The sequence below is a fragment of the Haliotis cracherodii genome, unplaced genomic scaffold (genome assembly GCF_022045235.1).
Source record: "Haliotis cracherodii isolate W230 unplaced genomic scaffold, xgHalCrac1.p SCAF_16, whole genome shotgun sequence".
Lineage (NCBI taxonomy): Eukaryota > Metazoa > Mollusca > Gastropoda > Lepetellida > Haliotidae > Haliotis > Haliotis cracherodii.
In genome coordinates this window covers 10,302,253-10,324,517 of record NW_027266271.1, presented here as the reverse complement: position 1 = coordinate 10,324,517, position 22,265 = coordinate 10,302,253, and the positions used below count along the sequence as shown (strand labels likewise).

The following is a 22,265-nucleotide window of genomic DNA, read 5'->3' as shown; positions in this document are numbered from 1 at the left end:
AAAGATGGCTAGATTGCATGTAATAATCTCTCATAACATGATGTTTGTTTTCGGGAATGTATTTTTATGTGCGGATGTGTGAGGAATCTACAAAAGGTATGTGTGATGTAATAGTAAACTTAGCTTTCCTATTACGTGGAGATGATATTATCCTGGAGCTTGAATACGATACGATCTTCATCAAAATCGTCGAGACTAACAAAATTTCAGGAATTTCGAATCAAAAGTATTGCAATATCCCTTTGTATATGAAGTTCCAAATATTAAACGGCCGGATTGGGACTAATGACGTCCATTTGAATACAACTTCGGGTGTCGGGTCTATGTGATTGAATGCAGAACTTCAACCTCCAAAACGCTTTTGAAAACACATTTGAACTGAGTCGTCATTCAAGCTTGTTCAGCCCCATCTGTTCACTATTTAAACTCTTGAAGGCCGAGGTCTCCTGGACCCTGAACAAAATTAATCTTTACTTATTTTTCTTCAATTTATTGTTGTTATTGTTGTTGTTGTTGTTGTTGTTATTATTTCATAATGGGTTCACTTGTATTTTAATATGTCTCATAAGCCTTTTGCCTGGAACACATATTATGTCAAATGTTTTTACCATGACGGATAAACATCTCTCTCTCTCTCTCTCTCTCTCTCTCTCTCTCTCTCTCTCTCTCTCTCTCTCTCTCTCTCTCTCCTCTCTCTCTCTCTCTCTCTCTCTCTCTCTCTCATTAGTTGGTATGACCCCTGTAGAAGATATGAGCCTTGACGGCTGGGCTGAATTCATATCTTTTATATCACGAGATATAAGCTCCTGGAACCTATCTGTAGACAGTATATCTCATACGAGGACCAAGACATGTAAATATTCAGTATTGTCAATATCTCTGCATAATGTTCTTGTTAATATGCTATGTTAACATGATTCCAAATGTATATTACTCTCCGAAATTACTGAAGGAAATAAAGATCATTCATTCATACAACCAAGTTTTAGCCAAACAACACTTTGACAAGATATAGACCCGGTGCGTCAACTGCAAATTAAGTCGCCTGCGATCATTTAACTTCACACTCTTATGAGTAAATAACCTCGGCTCAGTAAAGGGGAAATAAACACCGAGAGCTCATTCCCAAAATGAGTCTGATTACGTCTGAATAAGAACTAGTCTTAATCCACTAATGTTCCTGTCACTTTGACTGAACAAGCAAATACTACTAAACGGGAAAGTTGGTTATCCACGGATTATCAGCAAAACTCAGTTATTGTATTACAAACCTTAGTAACTATGTAAAGTTCAGTACAACAAGACTAAGTCAGAATCTAGATCGACAAAGCCCCGAACCCACCGAACGTGACCACTCCAGTAGCTAGACAATTGTGAACGATTTAACGGAACCTGGAGATTAATGATGATGATGATGTTGGAGATTTAACGAGCGCTTACGGTGTTGCCCATTTCGCACTCGCACTGGAGGGTGAAGATACGTTGTTGTTGTTGTATTGTTGTTGTTGTTGTTGTTGTTGTTGTTGTTGTTGTTGTTGTTGTTGTTGCATTAAGTGTTTAATAGGTCGCCTTCTCCCTAAGCAATTTCGGCTGACCTGTCCCTTTGGGACTCCTGTGTGTGAGTAGGGTATACATATCTATTGTGAGTTTGGTATTCACATAATTTCTGTTTTTGTATTGATATGATTTCTATTTTCTTATATTGATATAATTTCATTTTTATCCTTGGCTGCTCTGTTTATATACGTTCGAGTAGCTGTCCATCTCTCAGAAATAGAGTTAGTTTGGCCTTCGCTATTGCATCTCTTGGCTTTAGGAGATCTATGACAGATAGCGAATCTAACTACAATTCCTGTTTTAACCTAGCCCGGGCTGGGGCATGGTCTTGACATTCTAGTAATATTATATTCTAGTATATTCGTATAGAATATTGTTGACTGTGTAAGGCCTGGGGTTTGAGTTTCTGCCACTGATGGCTTGAAGTGCACTTAACGAGTCTGATAGGACGACTACCTTTGCTACCGGAAGTTCCGGTATGAGTTTGAGTGCATGGTGAATTGCCTCCAATTCAGCCGTGAATATTGAATGACCATCAGGCAAGGCTTCCGGTGTTGCCGATTTCGCACTCGCACTGAAGGATGAAGATACGAGATCGAGATCTTCAGTGATTGTGAACCAACAGACTGTAATTCCCCGTAGCTCGTTGGTTATTTTCTAAATATCTATTCAAACAATAAAAACAAAAACACAATTAACCAAACTCATAGCCAATTCCATATTCAAATGGCAGGCAGACAGGCACGTGAATGCGCGTCGCTACATAAGTACAATAATCTTGGACGCGACATTAAACCCCATTTTACCCACCCACCTTAACGTAATGACACATTCGTTTTTAGATCGCGGTCGTTTGTTCGTTTGGCGCGGCAGAACCTGTGACGACTGGTCTACATTATCCAACTCAATTTGGAGCCAGGCGTGTGGGGATGGAAAAAAACGAGGCATGACTTAGTTTCTGCTTACGTCGACTACATTGGTTTTTGAGGCCATACAGCTGGTACAAACGACAGATGTAGATGTGAAGTGTCGATGTTGATGACGCTCGCACTCCGTCACTCGTATGTCATGGTGCTTGGGACATGAGGGAGTTGACAGCTTGCCAGTTGCAGCCCCTCCCGCTACGCCCCGGGGGTAACGCTCATTAGGTTTCAGTATTGTAGCTACGCCCATGTTTTCAAAACACAAGTTTGGTTATTCAGTAAGTTATATCATCGTTCATTTGTGAAGAAAGATGACCTTAAGGGTGGTCGGGAAACATTTGCACTGTGACGTCATAACGTCATAAGACATTTGGCGGTAACTTTCTTCAGTAAAGATCGCCATGTGTGCGGTCTGTACAACGTGTCTTATCTTCTCTCGTTAGTTCGTAATAATGATAAACACTATTATTTCAAAACCTTTCGGCATACATGTCTACTTTCAATTCATCAGACATTATGTCTAAAAACTGCAATTAATTCTCCTCATCCTCTACATACTTAATCAAGACACGACACCATTAACATGGGAATACGCTGTGTAAAACACGACCGATTTATTTGCGTTTTGTAAAAGACAAAGATATTCATTTATACACATTTGTATATACATGGTCAGCAATATGCTATGATTATTTATATTTTGCTGAAGCCCGACACGTAAAACCAGATATAATTTTTTTTTTATAATAAAAACATCTGGAACCGTATCCCTCAACGGATGCAGCAGCAAATACTGGATGGTATAATCATCACATGTATATGCTTTTCCAAACAGAAATACTAACAATTCATGAACATCTGTCACTAATTTAGTCTGTTTCTCATGTTACAAATGGATTTTATAATTTATTATATACAGTGCAACTCGCCTAGTATATGCAGTATTATCACAGCTCTTCAGCTTAGTATATATGGTCTTTTTTTGAAGATATGTGATATAAGGGCTCTGCAGCAGAATGATACAGTTTTAACTGATGCACAAATTACACATCATGCATAAAACAATGCTGTGTTATAAAGCCCCGCCAGCCAGGCAATATCATTGCATCCAACAATGCACACTTTCACAGTAAAACAACCCTGTATTATAAAGCCCCGCCGGCCAAGCAACATCACTGCATCCAACAATGGACTTTCTCAATAAAGCAACGCTGTATTATATAGACTCGCCAGCCACGCAATATCATCACTTACAACAGTACACATAACCCTCAAATGTGCATTCCATTTCAATCATTATCTGCAACACGTGAAATAAAAAAATCATAACATGAAAAACAATTTATACTATATATACATGTACATCAAATAACTATAAGAAACAAGTGTGAGGCCGTGCATGCACAGCGAGCGTGAGAGAAAATTCAAAATTGTACCACCTAGGGGCACATAATCACCTTGATTATCGACATACCGCTGGGAGAAAATAATTTCTATCTTATTCATTGCATTCTTGTGTTCCTAAGATAACGTAGATATAAAACATAACGAGAAGTCAAAATGTGATACCTATTTCACCCATAAGGTCCCTTATTTCATAGTGGTCACATTTAATGAGCACATATGATGCTAATTCAGCATTGCAGAGGGCACTGGGTATAGAGAAGTATTTATATTATCTTGGAATCGCTTGTTGTTGATAATGCCATGTTGTAACAATCGCAAAGCAAGATTAATCATGAATATAAATATAAATTTGGTTCTAAACCCGTTTCGATTTTTAACAAAATTCTAAGCATGTGTTAGATATAACGAAACATATGTTGAGATCACAACACGTTTTCACAGTGTAGGTTACATATTGGCCGTCTCCTAGAGGGGTTGAAGTGCCTACTACTAAACACAGGAGTGAGTTGGGTTTAATTCCGCTTTGAACATGATTCCGCTCGTATCACGACGTGTCTGCTTAACCTTGGTGATGTGGGATTTAGACGATTAATTACCACTTTGGTCAAACCCATCAGCACGGGTATAGTGCTGACAAACCTAAAAATATAATCGGGGCAAACCGGGATTGGAACACACGTTTCACAGGTTTGAGGCGTGCCCAAGCGAATTGCGGCGCCTCAGACGACTGGGCCACCCGTGTCCCCCACTAAACTCAGGGATATGGTTAATTAACAGAGAAAATAAGGCTCAGGTCATATGAATACAAGAGTTGAAATTTCATGGACATTGAAAAATGGTCATTGTTCTTACACACATGTGGTATTGATCAATGGTATGGAGGACAAAAAAAAGGGTTTCGATGACTGAATTATTAAGAAAACACGTTATAAATACATTCCCATACATTCTTATAAATACGACACTTACTTATGTAACTTGTAATTGACACAGGAAGCGCAGCTGCGCGCTGTTAGGTAGAGAAATATCAGACGAAAGCGAAACCACGTTAACGCTAATGATATAACCCCCGCTATAATACCCAACCATTTGAACGGACGCCATGAATAGCATTATAATAATTTGATACAGTTATTAGTTTTTAGAATATTTGCATATGATCAAAGGTAATCATGTCATTGATGTTTGTAATTACACATAATTGCTTGTTCGAAACTGAACCTTATTTCAATATACTTAAAGTCGGACAGAGCCTGATCAACAGATTTGATGTAGCTCGGTCAAGCAGTTTGGCCTACCATGAATTATTCGAAGAGTCGGGAGTGCCGCGCGGAGTGTGTGTGGGGGGGGGGGGGGGGGGGGTTAGTAGTTGGAGATATGTTTCATCTGTCTCTGCTACAAAACACGCAGTTTTTTTCTTAGACTTTCAGCTTTTCAGAGAAATAAAGTCATCATATTGACAAAAAAATCCTTCAATCCAAATTGAGCCAAGGACAATGGTTATTTTCATCTAGACTTGCCCAATCATTGTAGACTTGAATTAGACTCACTTATTAATTTATTCTCAGGGCTTCTGAGATGACGAGAGGTGCAATTGCAGATCCGGGGTAGAATAGGTCTTCAGCAACCCATGCTAGCTGTAAAATCGACTATCCTTGTCGTAAGAGGCGACTAACGGGATCGGGTAGTCACTCTCGCGGACTTGGTTGATGCATGTCACCGTATCCCAATTGCGTGGACCGATGCTCATGATGGCAATCACTGGATTTATGTATAACTGGAATGTAGTTGAGTGCGGCCTTAACAACAAACAAACATTTATTTTCAAAGGTCCATCTTGCAAAACTAACAATATACACTCTTTAAAAAAAAGAAACGCACGTAAGTATGTAGTACATTGAACCTGACTACAAAAAAATCCGATATTTAAATGTGATATATGTTATTGGAAAATGTTGATGGCCTGATATTCGACAAACGGTGCGTCAAAACGTAGCCATTGTCGATTTGCAATGTCTTAAACGGCGTACCCATTGTTTTCACACTTGTTCAAAAATGTCATGGGGGAAAACGGTAAAGCAAAATGCACGTTCACGTGGTAGTGGCTATAAAAAGGCAAGCATAAGTCAATAATTTGTCATTCAGTTGTCAACATTTTTCAAGCTCGAAAATGCCGAGACCCAGCGCTGCCGATCGGAACATCGCCATAGGACGTATCCAAAGAGGGGAATCGAAGTCTTCTGTTGCACGCCACTTCAACGTCCACCACAGCACCATTTGCCGCCTTTGGGACCGATAGTTCACAGTTCAATTCCACTGCAGACCGTCTGAGAAGCGGCCGACCTAGAGTTACCACCCCTGCACAGGATCGCTACATTCGACTGTTCCACCTTATCGCAATGCCCCAGTTTGAGGAGGATATCGGACCAGACCGTCAGGAACCATCTTCGCCAGGCTGGCATCCGACCCAGAAGACCAGTTATCGTCCCTGTTTTGCAACAGATCCATCGACAGCGACGCTTGCGTTGGTGTCATAACTTACAGCATTTGAATTTGAAACACTGGAGACGAGTGTGGTTTAGCGATGAAACGCGATTTCTTCTTCACCGACGAGATGGAAGACAACGTGTTTTACGTCGTCGAAATGAGCGTTTTGCCCCACATGGTGAACGTGAATTCGACGATGTCGGTGGCGGTAGTGTCATGGCGTGGGGGACCATATCCTACACCGCGAGATCTGACTTGGTTGTGGTTCAGGAACTCGCTACGTGAATCAAACGTGACCGCCAGAGGGAGCTGTTTCAACAGGACAACGCTCCACCGCACACAGCTCGTGTCACGGTAGACTACTTTCATAATGCCAACATCAACGACTTGCCCTGGCCGTCGAGATCGCCAGATCTCAACCCATTCTAACATCTCTGGGATGAACTCGATCGACGTGTACGTTAACGTCAGAACACGCCGCAGACACTGAGTTCAGCACACACTTGTGGCCTTATGTGACATGACAATGAACGGTTTTCAATGCCTTTGTACAACGACAACATGTGACTATCGAGCTCTAAAATTTCATATTTGTATCTATGATATTGAAATATCTACTTTCTTAGGTACAATTAATTTACTAAAAATCTACCTCTGCGTTTCTTTTTTCGGAGAGTGTATTATACATTCCTAGATAAGACCTGAGGAAACATTAGTCTGTTAAACCAGTCCGGACATCGGTAGAATGTAAACGGACTATATGCGTCAAAAGTTTGAAAAGCCTGTCGAATTGGATCATTGTTTATCTGACCGTGCAGATGATTTTCTCCTTTCACTCGGCATGTAAATATATTCATGCATTATTCATTTGGCCAGGTCGTTGTCATAACAACTGAAACTGGTGTGATCCGCCGAAAACTGCATCTTAGCAAAGTACCCGTGAAGATTCCGGGATAGAAAAGGTCTTCAGCATGCTTGCCGTAAAAGGTGACTATGCTTGTCGTAAGAGGCGACTAACGGGATCGGGTGGTCAGGCTCGCTGACTTGGTTGGAGCATGTCATCGATCCCAATTGATATCAATCACTGGATTGTCTGGTCCAGACTTGATTATTTACACACCGCCGACATATTGTGGGAATATTGCTGAGTGCGGCGTTTAACAACAAATAAACAAACAAACAAACAATCTTTGCGAAGAATAACACTGCAACAATATTCACTGTTTTTTTTATACTTTCTGTGAGTGAGTAAGTGTTACTTTAAGCCGAAACTTAGGTGAAATGATAGAATAGTCAAAACAGTATTGCTTCACATAATTCGAAATTAAGGGACGATTTTTGAATGATATTTCGACAAGTGTTACTTGCCAATGTCCCCACGCAGAACACGTGGCTCTCAGTGATCAGCTGTGAGGCTGTCCAAACTATTTCATATCAGGTCACGTTCATTCTTCAGAATCCACAAACATGATTGATGATAATTCGACACAGGTTCTTCAAATGTAAGAGACCCGTGAAGATCCGGGGTGGAATAGGTCTTCATCAACCAATGGTCCAGACTCGATTATTTACAGACTGCTGTTATATAGCTGAAATATTGCTGAGTTCTGCGTTAAACAACAAATGAACCGATATTGATATTGCTGACTGAGGTTTCCGCCACCCCTCTTTTAGGGCGTGTCACTCTGACTCCTGTTGTCAAGTATGGGTTTTGTCGATGAATGTGTTACGAGAAAACATTGATCAGACGAAGGACCAAATATTTTGTTAATGTTTTCAATAGCATAACATTTACACCACTTTATATGAGGCACAGTATATATGCTAAAATATTGCTAAAAATGGCGTAAAACCTGACTCACTCAATTGCAACTTGATTGAGTATTGAGTCCACTTGCACAAAGCAATCTTAGCGCTAAGATGATTTTAACTCCCATACTTTAACATAGGCTTGCGATAGTCTTAGCGCTGAGATCGCTTTGTGCAAGTGGATCCTGGTACTTGCTGTATAGGAGACAATGGCGTGACGTCAACGGATATTCATGATTCGTGTTTCCATGTTTTACGAAGTTCCCTAATCAGTGGATCGTCAATAATTAGCTGCTAGGTCGCGCACTTGATTTACTAGGTGTCCTAGTAAAGTTTACAAGGGTTTTTCCTTCAGTGCTCCCTCCCACAGGACTGCAAAAAAACAGCAGAAGACTCAGTAGCACCTGACGCTGGACCCTCCAGTGAAAATGTGTCGGGTTCTTAAAATTATCATTACGATGCAAACTTTATCGGGGTTGTGTGTTTGTTTGTAATTTGTGTGCTTAATACTATTTGATGTGCGCACATATTCCATTGTTTGGGAGCCTTCTGCGGGTTTTCTTTGGTAGGCCTGACCCAGACCACCGTTAGAATAAAGAACGATAAAACGCCATCCACAACAGTCGGCGTATGACGAGCTATTTATATCCATATTCTTTTAAGGAAAGCCCTTCCGTGTTGTACTATCGATTAGCGAACACTGGTTTGTGGGTTGCTCTCGCACTTGGCTCCTGGCGCTGTATCAGGGCCTAATGAATTCACACTGGGCCCTGAACATGACTAGTCAGTGTTCTGGTATCGCTGTTTCGCTCACATTTTCCTCACGTAGCCGGATTGAAACTGACGCGGGGCTCAGAGAACAGAGCACGAAACACTGATTCAGGTGAGAATATATTCTCTGTGTCATTTGGAATGATATTTTATAGTCCTCTCACCAAGGAGGGGCCTAATTGTCCAGTGTTTTTTCTCGACAAACCATGAATCGCATAAAATGGCTAAGTTACAAACCGTGCACTGGTGGGGACCAGCGTTAGACTGTGTCCAGCGCTTCCTTGTTTTGTGTATTATATTACAGGGATTTTGAACGGATAGTGTGTTTTGATGATCGTGTGTCACAGTTTCCCGATATGTGTGTATGACACACTGAGAGAAAGGGGGGGGGGGGGTGGAGAGAGATGTGAGGGATCTACATGAGGTAATAGTATTTAGCCGTGCACCAGTGAAAAGTATTAATCTGGCAACTTACTCAGAGACAGGAAAACAGAAGGGAATGAGGATGCCAGTCACCTCATCATGTTTGTTTGTCTGTTGTTTCAATCCGCACTCAGCAATATTGGAGCTATATGACAACTGTCTGTGAATAGCCGATCTGGACCAGACATTCCAGTGATTGAAATCATGAACATCGATCCACGCAAATGGAATACGATGACATGCATCAACCAAGTCAGCGAGCCTGACCACCCGATCCCGTGAGTCGCCTCTTACGATAGTCCACAATCCAGTGATTGACATCATGAGCATCGATTCACGCAGTTTGGATCGATTACATGCATCAACCAAGTCAGCGAGTCTGACCTCCCGATCCCGTTAGTCGACTCTTATACGGCATGCATGGGTTGCTGATGACCTATTCTACCCCGGATCTTCACGGGTAGCTTCCATGATGTACGCGCCAAGTCCTCAAAGAAGTTATGATGGAGAATGGGTCAAGGGTAATAATCATAATGGAATGGTGATAAATAACATAATTACCCGATAAATCGCAAAAAACAACGAAGAACGAGGCGTGGTTTATTTCACGATAATATTTCGTGATTATTGATTTGTGATTAATTAATGAGTAATGAGCACTTAATCACTTCGTACCTTGTCCATTAAGAATGTGGGACCGCGTCCTTTGTCTAGTGGTGGAGCGTCCGCCCGGAGAGCAGAAAGTCGTTGGTTCGATCCCCGGCCGCATCATACCAAAAGACGTTAAAAGATGGTACTTGTTGTTATCCTGTCTGGTGCCCTTCATTTAGGGGCTAAAACAAGGATTGGTCGACTCGGAGTCAGTATAAAATCGACACTAGTCCGGACAAGCAGCCACACACACAGAAATGCATGCACGTCGCTGTATATAATGCCTGACAATGCATATCCTCATTCAGATATACAAATCACCTGCGGCAAATGGATTTAACCACTGATATAAGTGCAATAATCTTGGACGCGACCATAAACCACATTTCAGTTTATCTCACGTCCTTGAGGATGTGAGTGTTGTCTGAGTGAGTGAGTATGATTTTACGCCGCTTTTAGCAATATTCCAGCAATATCACAAATGGGCTTCACACATTGTACCCATGTCGGGAATCGAACCCGGGTCTTCGGCGTGACGAGCCATCGCTTTAACCACTAGGCTACCCGACCGCCGAGTGTTGTCTGAGTCACATTTGTACACTTACAACTGTCAGGTAAAAACATCCTTAACTTATTTCCGACAGCACGTTGCTCAGGTTGGCATAACAGATTAATGTCATTTTGCCTTTGTTCAGTGTGAAATCGACACATGTGCTACGCCGGGACAAAACTGAGGATTTGTTTATCAGGGCGACCTCCTCGCAAGGCGTAAGAGCAGCGCGGTTTGTTCTGCTAGACTTGCAACAGCCGTTATTCCAGTGCGAGTCGATGTCGAAACTGCAGTCATAGCTAAGCAATTAGCACACCGAGGTAGAAAACGAAGGCTATTTACGTCATTCACTCATATCGTATTGCAAGAGCGTTTTCGGGGACGCAACTATCGACGCAGTGGTGCTGACAATGCCTATATTAACGTTGCGAGGAAGATATAGGATGGTTGGTAATTCATGGGCCGTTATTACTCAAGCCATAAGCACGAGGGAATATGTCTACAACCTTGGACGGTTTACCTTCAACATGACCCCATATTGGGTTCACCAGTACGAGTGTAGTGTTTGGGGAATGTGGGGCAAGACGCTCAATTCCTGCAGCTCCAACGCTTAAAAGGCGTGGTACGTGCGTTGGGAGGAGGAAGCTTCGATTTGGAGTGACACTGTAGGATATAGACAGCTTTTAATCTGAGGTACACTTGCACTAATGGTTGGGTTTGTGTGTTATATATAACTGCTTGTGTAACAGTGTCCCGTGTGTAAGCGACTTCGTCATGAAGATCAGCTGCTTAATAACGAGTGCAGTGCACGATTGTTCAGCCACGAAGTCATCCCACGAATCGCTTTTTGCTTCTGTTGAACATTTTTTTCACGCGTCGAAGTCTCGTCTTTCGCTGTCGTTTCTTTTTCTTTCCGGTATTGCTCTGTTTACATTGTTTAATCATTAACACATGCCTGGTGTTTGGGAGGGTATTTTTCCGCACTGATCGACCCCGTCACAATTCGTTGAAGTATTTTCCCTCTTTCTTTTGTCAGGTGATGACTTAAATTAGGTTGTGATGGCAAACCACGCGACCGACCCTCCGCCCGACAGATGGCGCTGGGTGATCGTCGTGTCGGCCTTCTTCTCTTTGTTCCTCAGCGGCAGCATGGGGTATATCACCGGTGTCATGCATGTGTCCTTAGAAGAAACGGGCCTCTACGGACTTCAGGAGCTCGCATGGCTTGGGTCGCTGTTTAACTGCATGTTTGCACTCACAGGTTTGTTTGTTTAACGCCGCGCTCCGTGATAATGCAGCTGTATAATGGCGGTGTGTATATATTCGAGTCTCGACAGGACAATCCAGTGACTGAAATCATGAGCATCGACCTACGCAATTGGGATACGATGACATGCATCAACCAAGTCAGCGAGCAAGACCACCCGACCCCCGTTAGTCGCCTCTTACAAGCCACGCCGCCGAAGATCCGGGTTCGATTCCCGACATGGGTACAATGTGTGAAGCCCATTTCTGGTGTCCCCTGCCGTGATATTGCTGAAATATTGCTAAAAGCGGCGTAAAACCATACTCACTCACTCACAAGCATTGCCGCCTCTTACAAGCATTGTCGCCTCTTTTAAGCTTGGTTTGCTGAAGAGCATTAACAACCAGGATCCTCACTGGTCGCACATACACGGGTAAGTCACTTGCACTTACAGTGTGATACAAACAACGACAACCGCTGTGTAGGTGGAACTAGCCTTGTTTAAGTATTTCTGACAAAACCAGATTAAGAATTTTGTAAATTACCAATTATTATCATAATAAAAATAAAATGTTTCGGATTTGGAAAATGCGAGTCAATTGAATACATCTGATACGCGTTTGTAATCACTGTCTTGTACTGGGGGTGTTCTAACGGTAATCTTAAACCAATCTATCGCAGGAATGAAGCTGTGCGGCCGATAATCGAAGACCACAAATCCAATCGGTAAACTTAAGACGTTGCATTTAGAACAACAATTCTAAGTTTACGACTGGTTGCCTTATGTTTACAGCAAGTGTGACTCTAAAGTGGGTTTTGTTTTATTAATTAGAGCCGTTCCACACAGCGATCTTAGCCCTAAGGTCGCAATATGACTGAAATAATGCCGATGCGACGTTAAATTGTAACTCACTCACTCACTCACTAAGACGACTTAGGACAATCGCTAGTAACGCTAAGATCAGTTTGTGAAATTGGGCCTGGTATTAATGAATGTCGAATAAAATTATGGGTTGAGAGAGAATAGTGCGCTGATATCAGCTATGAAACAACCTTCCAAATTGTTCTATAAAAAGAGAACTCGAAGTAACCCTTTGAACTGTCCTTCCGAGTTGAATCACTTTTTAATTATATACAATACACCCGATCTACAATAACCTTAAGAAATCACTTTAAAAAAAGCTTTTGATCTGTTATCCTTATCTTAAGCACAAACCGGAAGGAAAGTCATTCAGTTTCTCTCCTGATGACATGTATCCGAGTCCGAATGGAACAGGTCTTCAGCAACCCATGCTTGTCGTAAGGGGGCGACTAACGGGATCGGGGTGGTCAGCCCCGCCGACTTAGCTAATGCGTGTCTTCCTATCCCAATTGCGTAGATCATGATTTAACCACTAAATAATCTTGCCCAGACTCGATTATTTTAGACCGCCGTCATAAAGCTGGATATATAATGCGGCGTTATATAACAAACAAGTAAATATTGAACCATGAAGACAATTATGATTTGTATCGAAATTAAACAAGGGGCGCCAGTTCCCAAAGAAAATAAATATTTTTCTTCTTCTAGGGATCTCATCCTTTCGATAGATGACAAATATTTTATATTCTCCTCTGCAAACATTTTGAAGTTACTGAATACACGGTTGAACAATAATATTTTCTTTTACAGGACCGGCCGCAAGCCTCGTTATCGGCTTGTTTAGCTGCCGTGCCGTGTTGTGGTACTGTCTGGTGTCACGTGTCTGATTGGGTTTTCTCTCAGCAGGCGTCGTCACTGACATCCGACTACTGTTTGTAACCTACGGCTTCTTAGCAGGTAACTAATTGACTTTATGTCCAGAAATCTCTTTTTGGTGAATGCCAGCAATTTGTCCACATATTACCGATCACATTTTAAACATCGTCCGCTATTTTGAAAATTGTTATGTAAGCCCATTATTCAGCCCTTTTCTGCATGTATCAATCTGAAATAGTTCTGCTGTTTTGTTATGTCCGAAAGTTCGGAGATTTGAACTTTTTGAGATCATTGAAACAGGTCAACCACAACTCCCAACCTCACCTAAACCATCTCTCTCTCTCTCTCTCTCTCTCGCTTTTGAAAACACATTTGAACTGAGTCGTCATTCAAGCTTGTTCAGCCCCATCTGTTCACTATTTAAACTCTTGAGTGCAGTGGGCATGAACCATGAAGGGCCGAGGTCTCCTGGACCGTGAACAAAATTAATCGTTACTTATTTTTCTTCAATTTATTGTTGTTGTTGTTGTTGTTGTTGTTGTTGTTATTATTTCATAATGGGTTCACTTGTATTTTAATATGTCTCATAAGCCTTTTGTTTGGAACACATATTATGTCAAATGTTTTAACCATGACGGATAAACATCTCTCTCTCTCTCTCTCTCTCTCCTCTCTCTCCTCTCTCTCTCTCTCTCTCTCTCTCTCTCCTCTCTCTCTCTCTCTCTCTCTCTGGACAATTAGGCATTGGGTAAAAACACTGGACAATTAGGCATTGAGTAAAACACTGGACAATTAGGCATTAAGTAAAAAACTGGACTATTAGGCACTGAGTAAAACACTGGACAATTAGGCATTGAGTAAAACACTGGACAATAAGGCATTGAGTAAAACACTGGAAAATTAGGCACTGAGTAAAACACTGGACAATTAGACATTGAGTAAAACACTGGACAATTAGGCATTGAGTAAAACATTGGACAATTAGGCACTGAGTAAAAACAGCTGGGCAATTAGGCATTGAGTAAAACACTGGACTATGAGGCATGGAGTAATAAAACACTGGACAATTAGGCATTGAGTAAAACACAAGACAATTAGGCCCCGCCCCATTACATGTTCCCATGTCTTTTGGACTGAACAATTGACTTGTCTTTGCATGTGTTTGTGACGGGTGCCACGGGTTGGGCAGGGTACGCTCGCACACCTGATATCAACACTATTTTGACTGTGATTCATAACCACATGCTCACCATATAGTCGGAATAGTACAAAAGTCACCTTTCAATAGAGATGTCTTATGAATATGGAAAGGGTTTTGTCCTATCTGTTCCAAAGAGACAAACAGAAGCTATTTGCATGCTAAACGATATAGGCTGTGTTAAAACCTAAAATGAAAATGCATTCAATAGAACTGAAACACGTACAAAAATCATGATGTCATCAACTTGATACCCAGATACTAAGATAAACAACAATGAATACAGCGAACAGCTGCTGGTGTCCTCAAGCATTGATAAGAGGATTTCCTCTACTGGAGCATATCTTTACGCAGTGAAGATGACCCATATCACATTGTAATTGTTTTAATATATTAAAAACTACATTCCTCTGTGAATTAGTTATTATCAGACATATTGTGTTATATTTTTTAATATTCTGTTTCTGCCAAGAAAGGTTTGCATGCCGTAAAACGCGACTATGCAAGTCGTAAGAGGCAACTAACGGATCGGGTGATCAAGCTCGTTGACTTGGTTGATGCGTGACATCGTATCCCAATTGCGTGGATCTATGCTCATGATGTCAATCACTGGATTGTCTGTTCCAGACTCGATTATTTACAGACCGCCGTCATATAGCTTGAATATTGCTTAGTGCGGCGTTAAACAAACGAACACTGTGAAAGGATCCGAACGATTCATTTTATTTATTCCTCAGACATATTTCTCAGGTCATCAAGTCTATCCAGCGAACAGATCATGTTAGTATGAAGGACGTCAGTCTTAAAACTAAATCTGGTCAACCTATTTATATTTAAGAAATAAACGACTCGTGGTCGTTGTTTATCGCACAATAAAACGCTGTCGCGGCCTTTCATGATTTATTCTCCCTGCAGTGTTTCATTGTATATTGTACGATAAACAACGACCACGAGTCGTTTATGTCATATATGAGATATCAACATTATAAACGATGACGTCATGATAGTACAATGTTTTATCGTGAAATAAACCACACTTCGTTCTTTGGGTCTTATCGCGTAGCTGTCTGAAATTCATTGTTAAAGCCTCTCAAATATTTGTTTTTTCAGGTTTTGGTCGCGGTCTGACATACACTGGTTCGCTGGTGATTCTAGGATACTATTTCCCTAAAGACAGTAGCCTGGTGACCGGACTATGCACCGCTGGTGTCGGTCTCGGGATGTTTGTCCACCCAAGAATGACTCAAGCCCTTTTGGATCACTATGGTCTGGAGGGAGCCTTCAGATTGATAGGAGCCATATCATTCCAGACCTGTGTCTTTGGCTTCCTCATGAGACCATCAAAACATGAGCGCGAGTTGCAGTGTATTCAGAACGAGAGGAGGGTCGATGGACACTCAGAAACTCAAACACGTTTGAGGAACTTTTGGAATACCTTCATCACTGTGGTGATAAAAAATATTTCCTTTACCTTCATTGTCCTTGGTGTGACATTGTTTTCAATCGGATTTTCAGCGGTGATCGTCCTTCTACCTGATTTCTTTCACAGGAATGGCGCCACAAAACAAGAGGCAGCAATGGCAGCCTCGCTCACGGGTCTGGGGGGGTTCTTCTCGCGCGTGCTTGTTGGGATTGGTGCCAATGATGACAATATTGGCAAAATGTTATTTTTCTCAGGCACCAATGGCATTGTTGGAACCTTGACGTTCTTTATGTCGATATTCGTCAAGTCTTCGACAGGTCGATACATCTACGCCTTTCTGTTCGGTACTTACGTTGGGGGCGTATTCACCCTCCTGAGTCCAATGACTCTAGACAGTGTTGGGGTAGAGAACTTCGCGTTCGGAGTGGGGCTCATTATGTTCTTCGCCGGGGCTGGATGTCTAGTGGGGCCACCCACTGCAGGTAAATATTTTACATGTACCACTTCCTGCTTCACGTCTTCATGTGTTGGTTTCTGTTTCCTTAAGAGGCATGTGAGCAAAATTTGTTGGACAATAATGCCATGTCTCCCTGTTTTATATCACATTGTGAAAAATAATGCGTTTTGGCGTATACCTATAAGTAGCAACTATTTATTATCTGTAACAACATATTTCTTAAATATCACAAGATTACAGCGAAAACTCGTTAAATGAATTGCATTTAGTACTCGATTTCTCTTAAGAAAAGACTCGTGATGAGCCGGGGTAGAATAGGTCTTCAGCAATCCATGCTTGCCGTAAATGGCGACTATGCTTGTCGTAAGAGGCGACTAACGGGATCGGGTGGTCAGGCTCGCTGACTTGGTTGATGCATGTCATCGTATCCCGATTGCGTGGATCGATGCTCACGATATCAATCACTGGATTGTCTGGTCCAGACTCGATTATTTACAGACCGCCGTCATATAGCTGAAATAATGCTGAGTGCGGCGTTAAACATAAAAACAAACAGACATATATGAGAAGGATAATATCCCTGAAGAATAAACAATAATTCACTGGTCTCATAGTAGTTCGCGAGTGTCGCCATCCACGTATGCCCGAGACATATTCGACTGTCACGAGGACTTCGACTACAAGATAGTGTAACAGTTAAAGAGTTGTTCCAAAGAGACAACCAGAGGCTTTTTGCATGTTGAAACGATACAGGCTGTGTGAAAACTTAAATAAAATTTTATCATAGGTATATGTTATATACAGGGAACAGGTGGGGTCTGTAAGCATTGCCAAGGTGTATTTCCACTGCTGGAGGGTAACAATTAAACCCAATATATCTCGAATTGATAACATCATTCTTTTGTGAATCAGGTACCAAAAAAACATAATTCTGAATATTTTATTATAATGACATTTTATACTGCTATATTTTAATTATGTATTAAAATAGCTGTTATGTTGCGTATTTCTTATAATTGTATGTTCTATTTCACGTGATTGTCGTTTCCAGTCGTCATATGGAAGGCCAATGGGGACTATTTCACATCATTCCTGTTCGCAGGTAGGTTCGGGTTTTTCAGCGAATGTAATTGTCAATTAATATCACGACCACACAGTTCAAATCAGGTGCACATTTCTGTGAGTTATTTTGCCGGAAAGTATTCTGAATGAAATTCGACCGAAACAATGTTTTTTGGCCTTATCTTGATGTGAACGTTCCAGTTGCGTACATTGTTTACAATTCAAGACACCATGGCAACATGACATAAAAGGTTATTCGCCCGTGAAGATCAGGGGTAGAATAGGTCTTCAGCAACCCATGCTTGTTGTAAGAGGCGACTAACGGGATCTGGTGGTCAGGCTCGCTGACTTGGATGAAGCAAGTAATCGATCCTAACTGCGTGGATCGATGCTTATGATGTCAATCACTGGATTGTCTGGTCCGGACTCGATCATTTACAGACCGCCCTCATATAGCTGGAAATTTGCTGCGTTAAACAACAAACAAACAAACAAAACATGTGTAGCCCACAGGCCTTTGTGTCGTTGCTTAAATATTTCTTGATCTATTAATCTTACGAGTGTCAGAAATGCACTATCCTATCATATCTTTACACAAGGCCAGAACCGTTTCTAGAGTAAAATCGCAAACCATGCGCAAAAAACTTCATATCTACCTTTTCTGGGATGATTTTTCTATCGATTCCAATACATAATTCCCCCCCCCCCCCCCCCCCCCCCCCCCCCCCCCCCCCCAATTCTGGTAGCCTAGAGGTTCAAGCGTTCGCTCGTCACGCCGAAGACCCGGGTTCGATTCCGACATGTGTGAAGCCCAATTTTGGTGTCCCCCGCCGTGATATTGCTGGAGTAATGCTAAAAGCGGTGTAAAACCATACTCACTCACCTTATTCTATAACATAATATCGACCGAAAGCCGTCGACTCGCCACTTTGAAGCCAACTGGGAACAAATGGCCGACACAAGAACCGCACAGAATCGGCGTGTGTGTGTGTGTGTGTGTTGGAAAGCAGCCATCTGATGGGTTGAAAATATTGTCCAGGGTATGATAAGAACATTTGTGCTCACGCTAGTCCACGACAATTCAAACAAGAGTAGACGTGCGACATATTCACGCCCGGTCGCGATCACGGTGATCTATAGTTGGAGTGCACAGCAGCGTTACTTTATGTTTATCGACCCGAATGTTGACATGAATAATCATACTCCTATGTTTTAGGTATAGTGTTCTTGGGAGCAGCTTTCTGTGGGTTCCTGTCCGAGCTGTTCAAGGCGGCATCTCCTCGTGTGGAAAGTGTTGCCGAAAAATCTCTGTTGACCATAACCATTGAACCTCAAGAGGAGCAAGCCAGTGAACGGTTGAGTGGATGAATGATCGCTGTCCTGGAGAGGAGTGTTGTTGTTGTTTTGTTGTTTAACGACGCACTCGGTAATATTCCAGCTGTATGACGGCGAATATGATAGGGATATTATGAACGAAAGTGCAAAAATGTTTGGGTAAAGAATGTCTCAATGGAAGCACTCTATGGGATTCAAGGGCAGGAATGTGTGATGTTATGTACGGAAATGTGTAATATTATCATCTTCAGTTGCGTGTACTCTAGAGAGGAGATTCATGACAGTGATGAATGAACGGGTAAGTGTTACTCAATAAACAAGAGTCATCAGAAGACGACAAATCCCCCCGGCCCCAACAAATTTGAAGGAACATCTTACTGTTACTTTAAGTCCAACTTGATGAGATAATTTCTGTCTAATCTGTGTGTCTACAAGAGTAGTTATTGAGCTATCAAAACAATACCATGGGATTAGGATTCAGAACGTGGTATTTCTATGCCAGGTACACACCAATATGAGTCAAAGTTGATAATCTGGTCTTTGTGTGTGCACAATTACTAGAAAGAGTACCTATTAGTTTTAGAGATATGGTCCGGATGAATACCACTTGAACAGAGTCAAAGTCAAACTTGTTGCCATGGAAACAGGAAAACATTAATATTCTTAAATTTCTAAATAACAAAAGGCACCACTTCAACCCCTGCTTATTACATGTACTAAGTATGGATGTAAAGGGTTTTTTAGTTACGTACCGGAACGACACCTACCTCCGTTTCAGCTAAGGCTACCTTGTTTCCATGGAAACAGGGAAAAGTCAAATTTTGATAAATTCATCCGAATACTCTGCATAACGCAAGCTGGGACCCCTCATATCCCCGTGCAGTGATGTGTTCTCTTGAATGCACGAATCAAGCCCCCGATTACAAAAGATGCCTGATGTCGTAAAGAGTTAATGACCCTGAAACAAAAAACTAATTGAAATGCCAGCTGCCTACAGCTGCTACCTTCATCTCTCTCAGTGGGGTGAGCTGACTGTGAGACGACCACTAGGAGCAGTGAACATCACTAGGTCAACTGCGGTGTTCCATTTGTTCCGGAGGAATTAGGACAAAGGAAAGATAAATATGTAAATGAAATACAAATGGCTCATGACCGGAAATGAAGCGTCCATTTATTTCTCTCTTTTTTTTGTCGTGGGAAGAGTTCCTAAATAGCAAAAGGCAGCAGCCAATGACAAGATAATTGTCGGTGCAAAGTATGATCGAGCTAGTATACGTGATGGACTGGCAGACACCCACCCCACCCACCCGGGACCGGCGTGTTTGTTTGTGAATGCGTTTGTCTTTGGTGTGTGCCACGTTGGCTGAGCCCGCCTTGATCCAGGGTTAAGAATGTATGTTATTGTAATAGGTGACAGGGGGAGTCACTAATACAGGTATTTATTTGTGCCTTTGAATTAAGTGTGCCAGCAGACAAGATACATATGTTTAGTCACATTTGAAAGTTTCTCCCTTTCCTTTTCATTCAGATTGAGTTAGAATATTCTTTTCAACTTCTGAAGCGACAGGTTTATTTTGTGAATCACACTGTGCTTTAAGTGTGTTCGTCGAAGGGGTTTCATATACTAAATATCTTAAAAGTTTCTTTTTTTGGATACACAAAATTTCCTTCTGTGTGTCCTCTCCGGGAATATTTTTTTAACGGCGCAGATTTCAAATCATGTTATTGGATCGGAATTTATTTCACACCCCTAATTATATATAATCAGTGTATATTGATAACATTCGGTTTGTGATCACTCCCTAATCTGAGTTTATTTCAAATGTTAATCACTTAACTGGTGAGTGTGAAGCCGAATATATAATTGTTGCTTTTATATTGCATGAACTCTCTGCACTTCTGACTATAATTTACACCATACAAGACTTAGCACTTGTGAACAATGCCTTTAACTGAATAATTGCTTAATTGTTCTTCCTGACCCAATCGTTTTCATAGTCCTAATTTGTCCATGTTCACATGACACCTCTGAATATCCGGGTCAGAAAAGGTCTTCAGCAACCAATGCACGTTATAAGAGGCAACACACGGGGTCGAGTGGTCAGGATCGCTGACTTGATTGCTACATATCATCGTATCCCAAATGCGTAGATCGATACTCATGATATCAATCACTAGTCCAGACTTATTTCTTACATGTTGAAACATCTTCATTATAATGTACATACTAGTTATGTTTAGAGCAAATCACTAACAATCATAAACGAACTACCAACGGAAACATTCGCCATGACTTTTACTTTTGAGACGAAGTGAGAAATGACATTACGTCAATATTTTTTTTTTAGTTTTTTATTCCTAAATATTTTCAATAACTATACCAATTATCTCTAACGTTACATAGTAGCGAGTTTTAACTACATGTTCTGACTTCACACATGGATGGTGGTTTGGTATTGATGTTTTATACAAATGGAATATATTTCACTATATTTCTTTTTTTGTACAAAAAGAACACAATAAACTGCTGATCACGTTTTTTTTCTTTGTAACTCCTACGCCCAGTGACACATGGGGATGCAATGAATTGTGGGACCAATAACGAGTTCCTGTTGGAGTAAACAATGTTTGAATACTTGCTAGAAATACACAGATGGAGAAGTAATGTATCTGAAAAATGTTGAGGATCGCACCATTGTTTGTTGTTTAACGCCGCACTAAGCACTGTTCCAGCTATATGACGGCGGTCTGTAAATAATGGCACCCTTGTAACCTCGATACTCGTCCGTGATATTCGTTTCTGATTGGTCATCTACAGGTTTCAAATTACAATACAATGTCTGATTCAACAAGCTGATGTATAGTCGCTATACAATATGTATTTGCAAATCTTCGCCGAGCACTTCTAACATGCTGCATGGAGTGAACAAATCAAACTGACAGGTCAGACAGAAAACTATCATTGATGTCATATAGCGTACAAGCATTGATGTGAGTGAGTATGGTTTTACGCCGCTTTATGTTCCAGAATTTTTACGGCGGGGAACACCCGAAATGGCTTCGCAAAATTGTACCGAAGTGGGTGATCGAGCCCGGTCCTCTGGCGTGACCAACGAAATCACTGATGTGATTTAACACACAATCATTGACGTCATGCAATACCATTGAACACACAGTGCTATTTAGAAAGTGGTTAAATGTTACAAATGTTCTCCTAGACCACACCAA

The 22,265-nt window shown here is 41.4% G+C and overlaps 1 pseudogene; it reads left to right on the top strand.

Annotated features, from left to right (window-relative positions):
* Positions 1–9,016: 9,016 nt before the first annotated feature.
* On the top strand, positions 9,017–21,322 carry LOC139463374 (monocarboxylate transporter 2-like; annotated as a pseudogene).
* Positions 21,323–22,265: the final 943 nt, after the last annotated feature.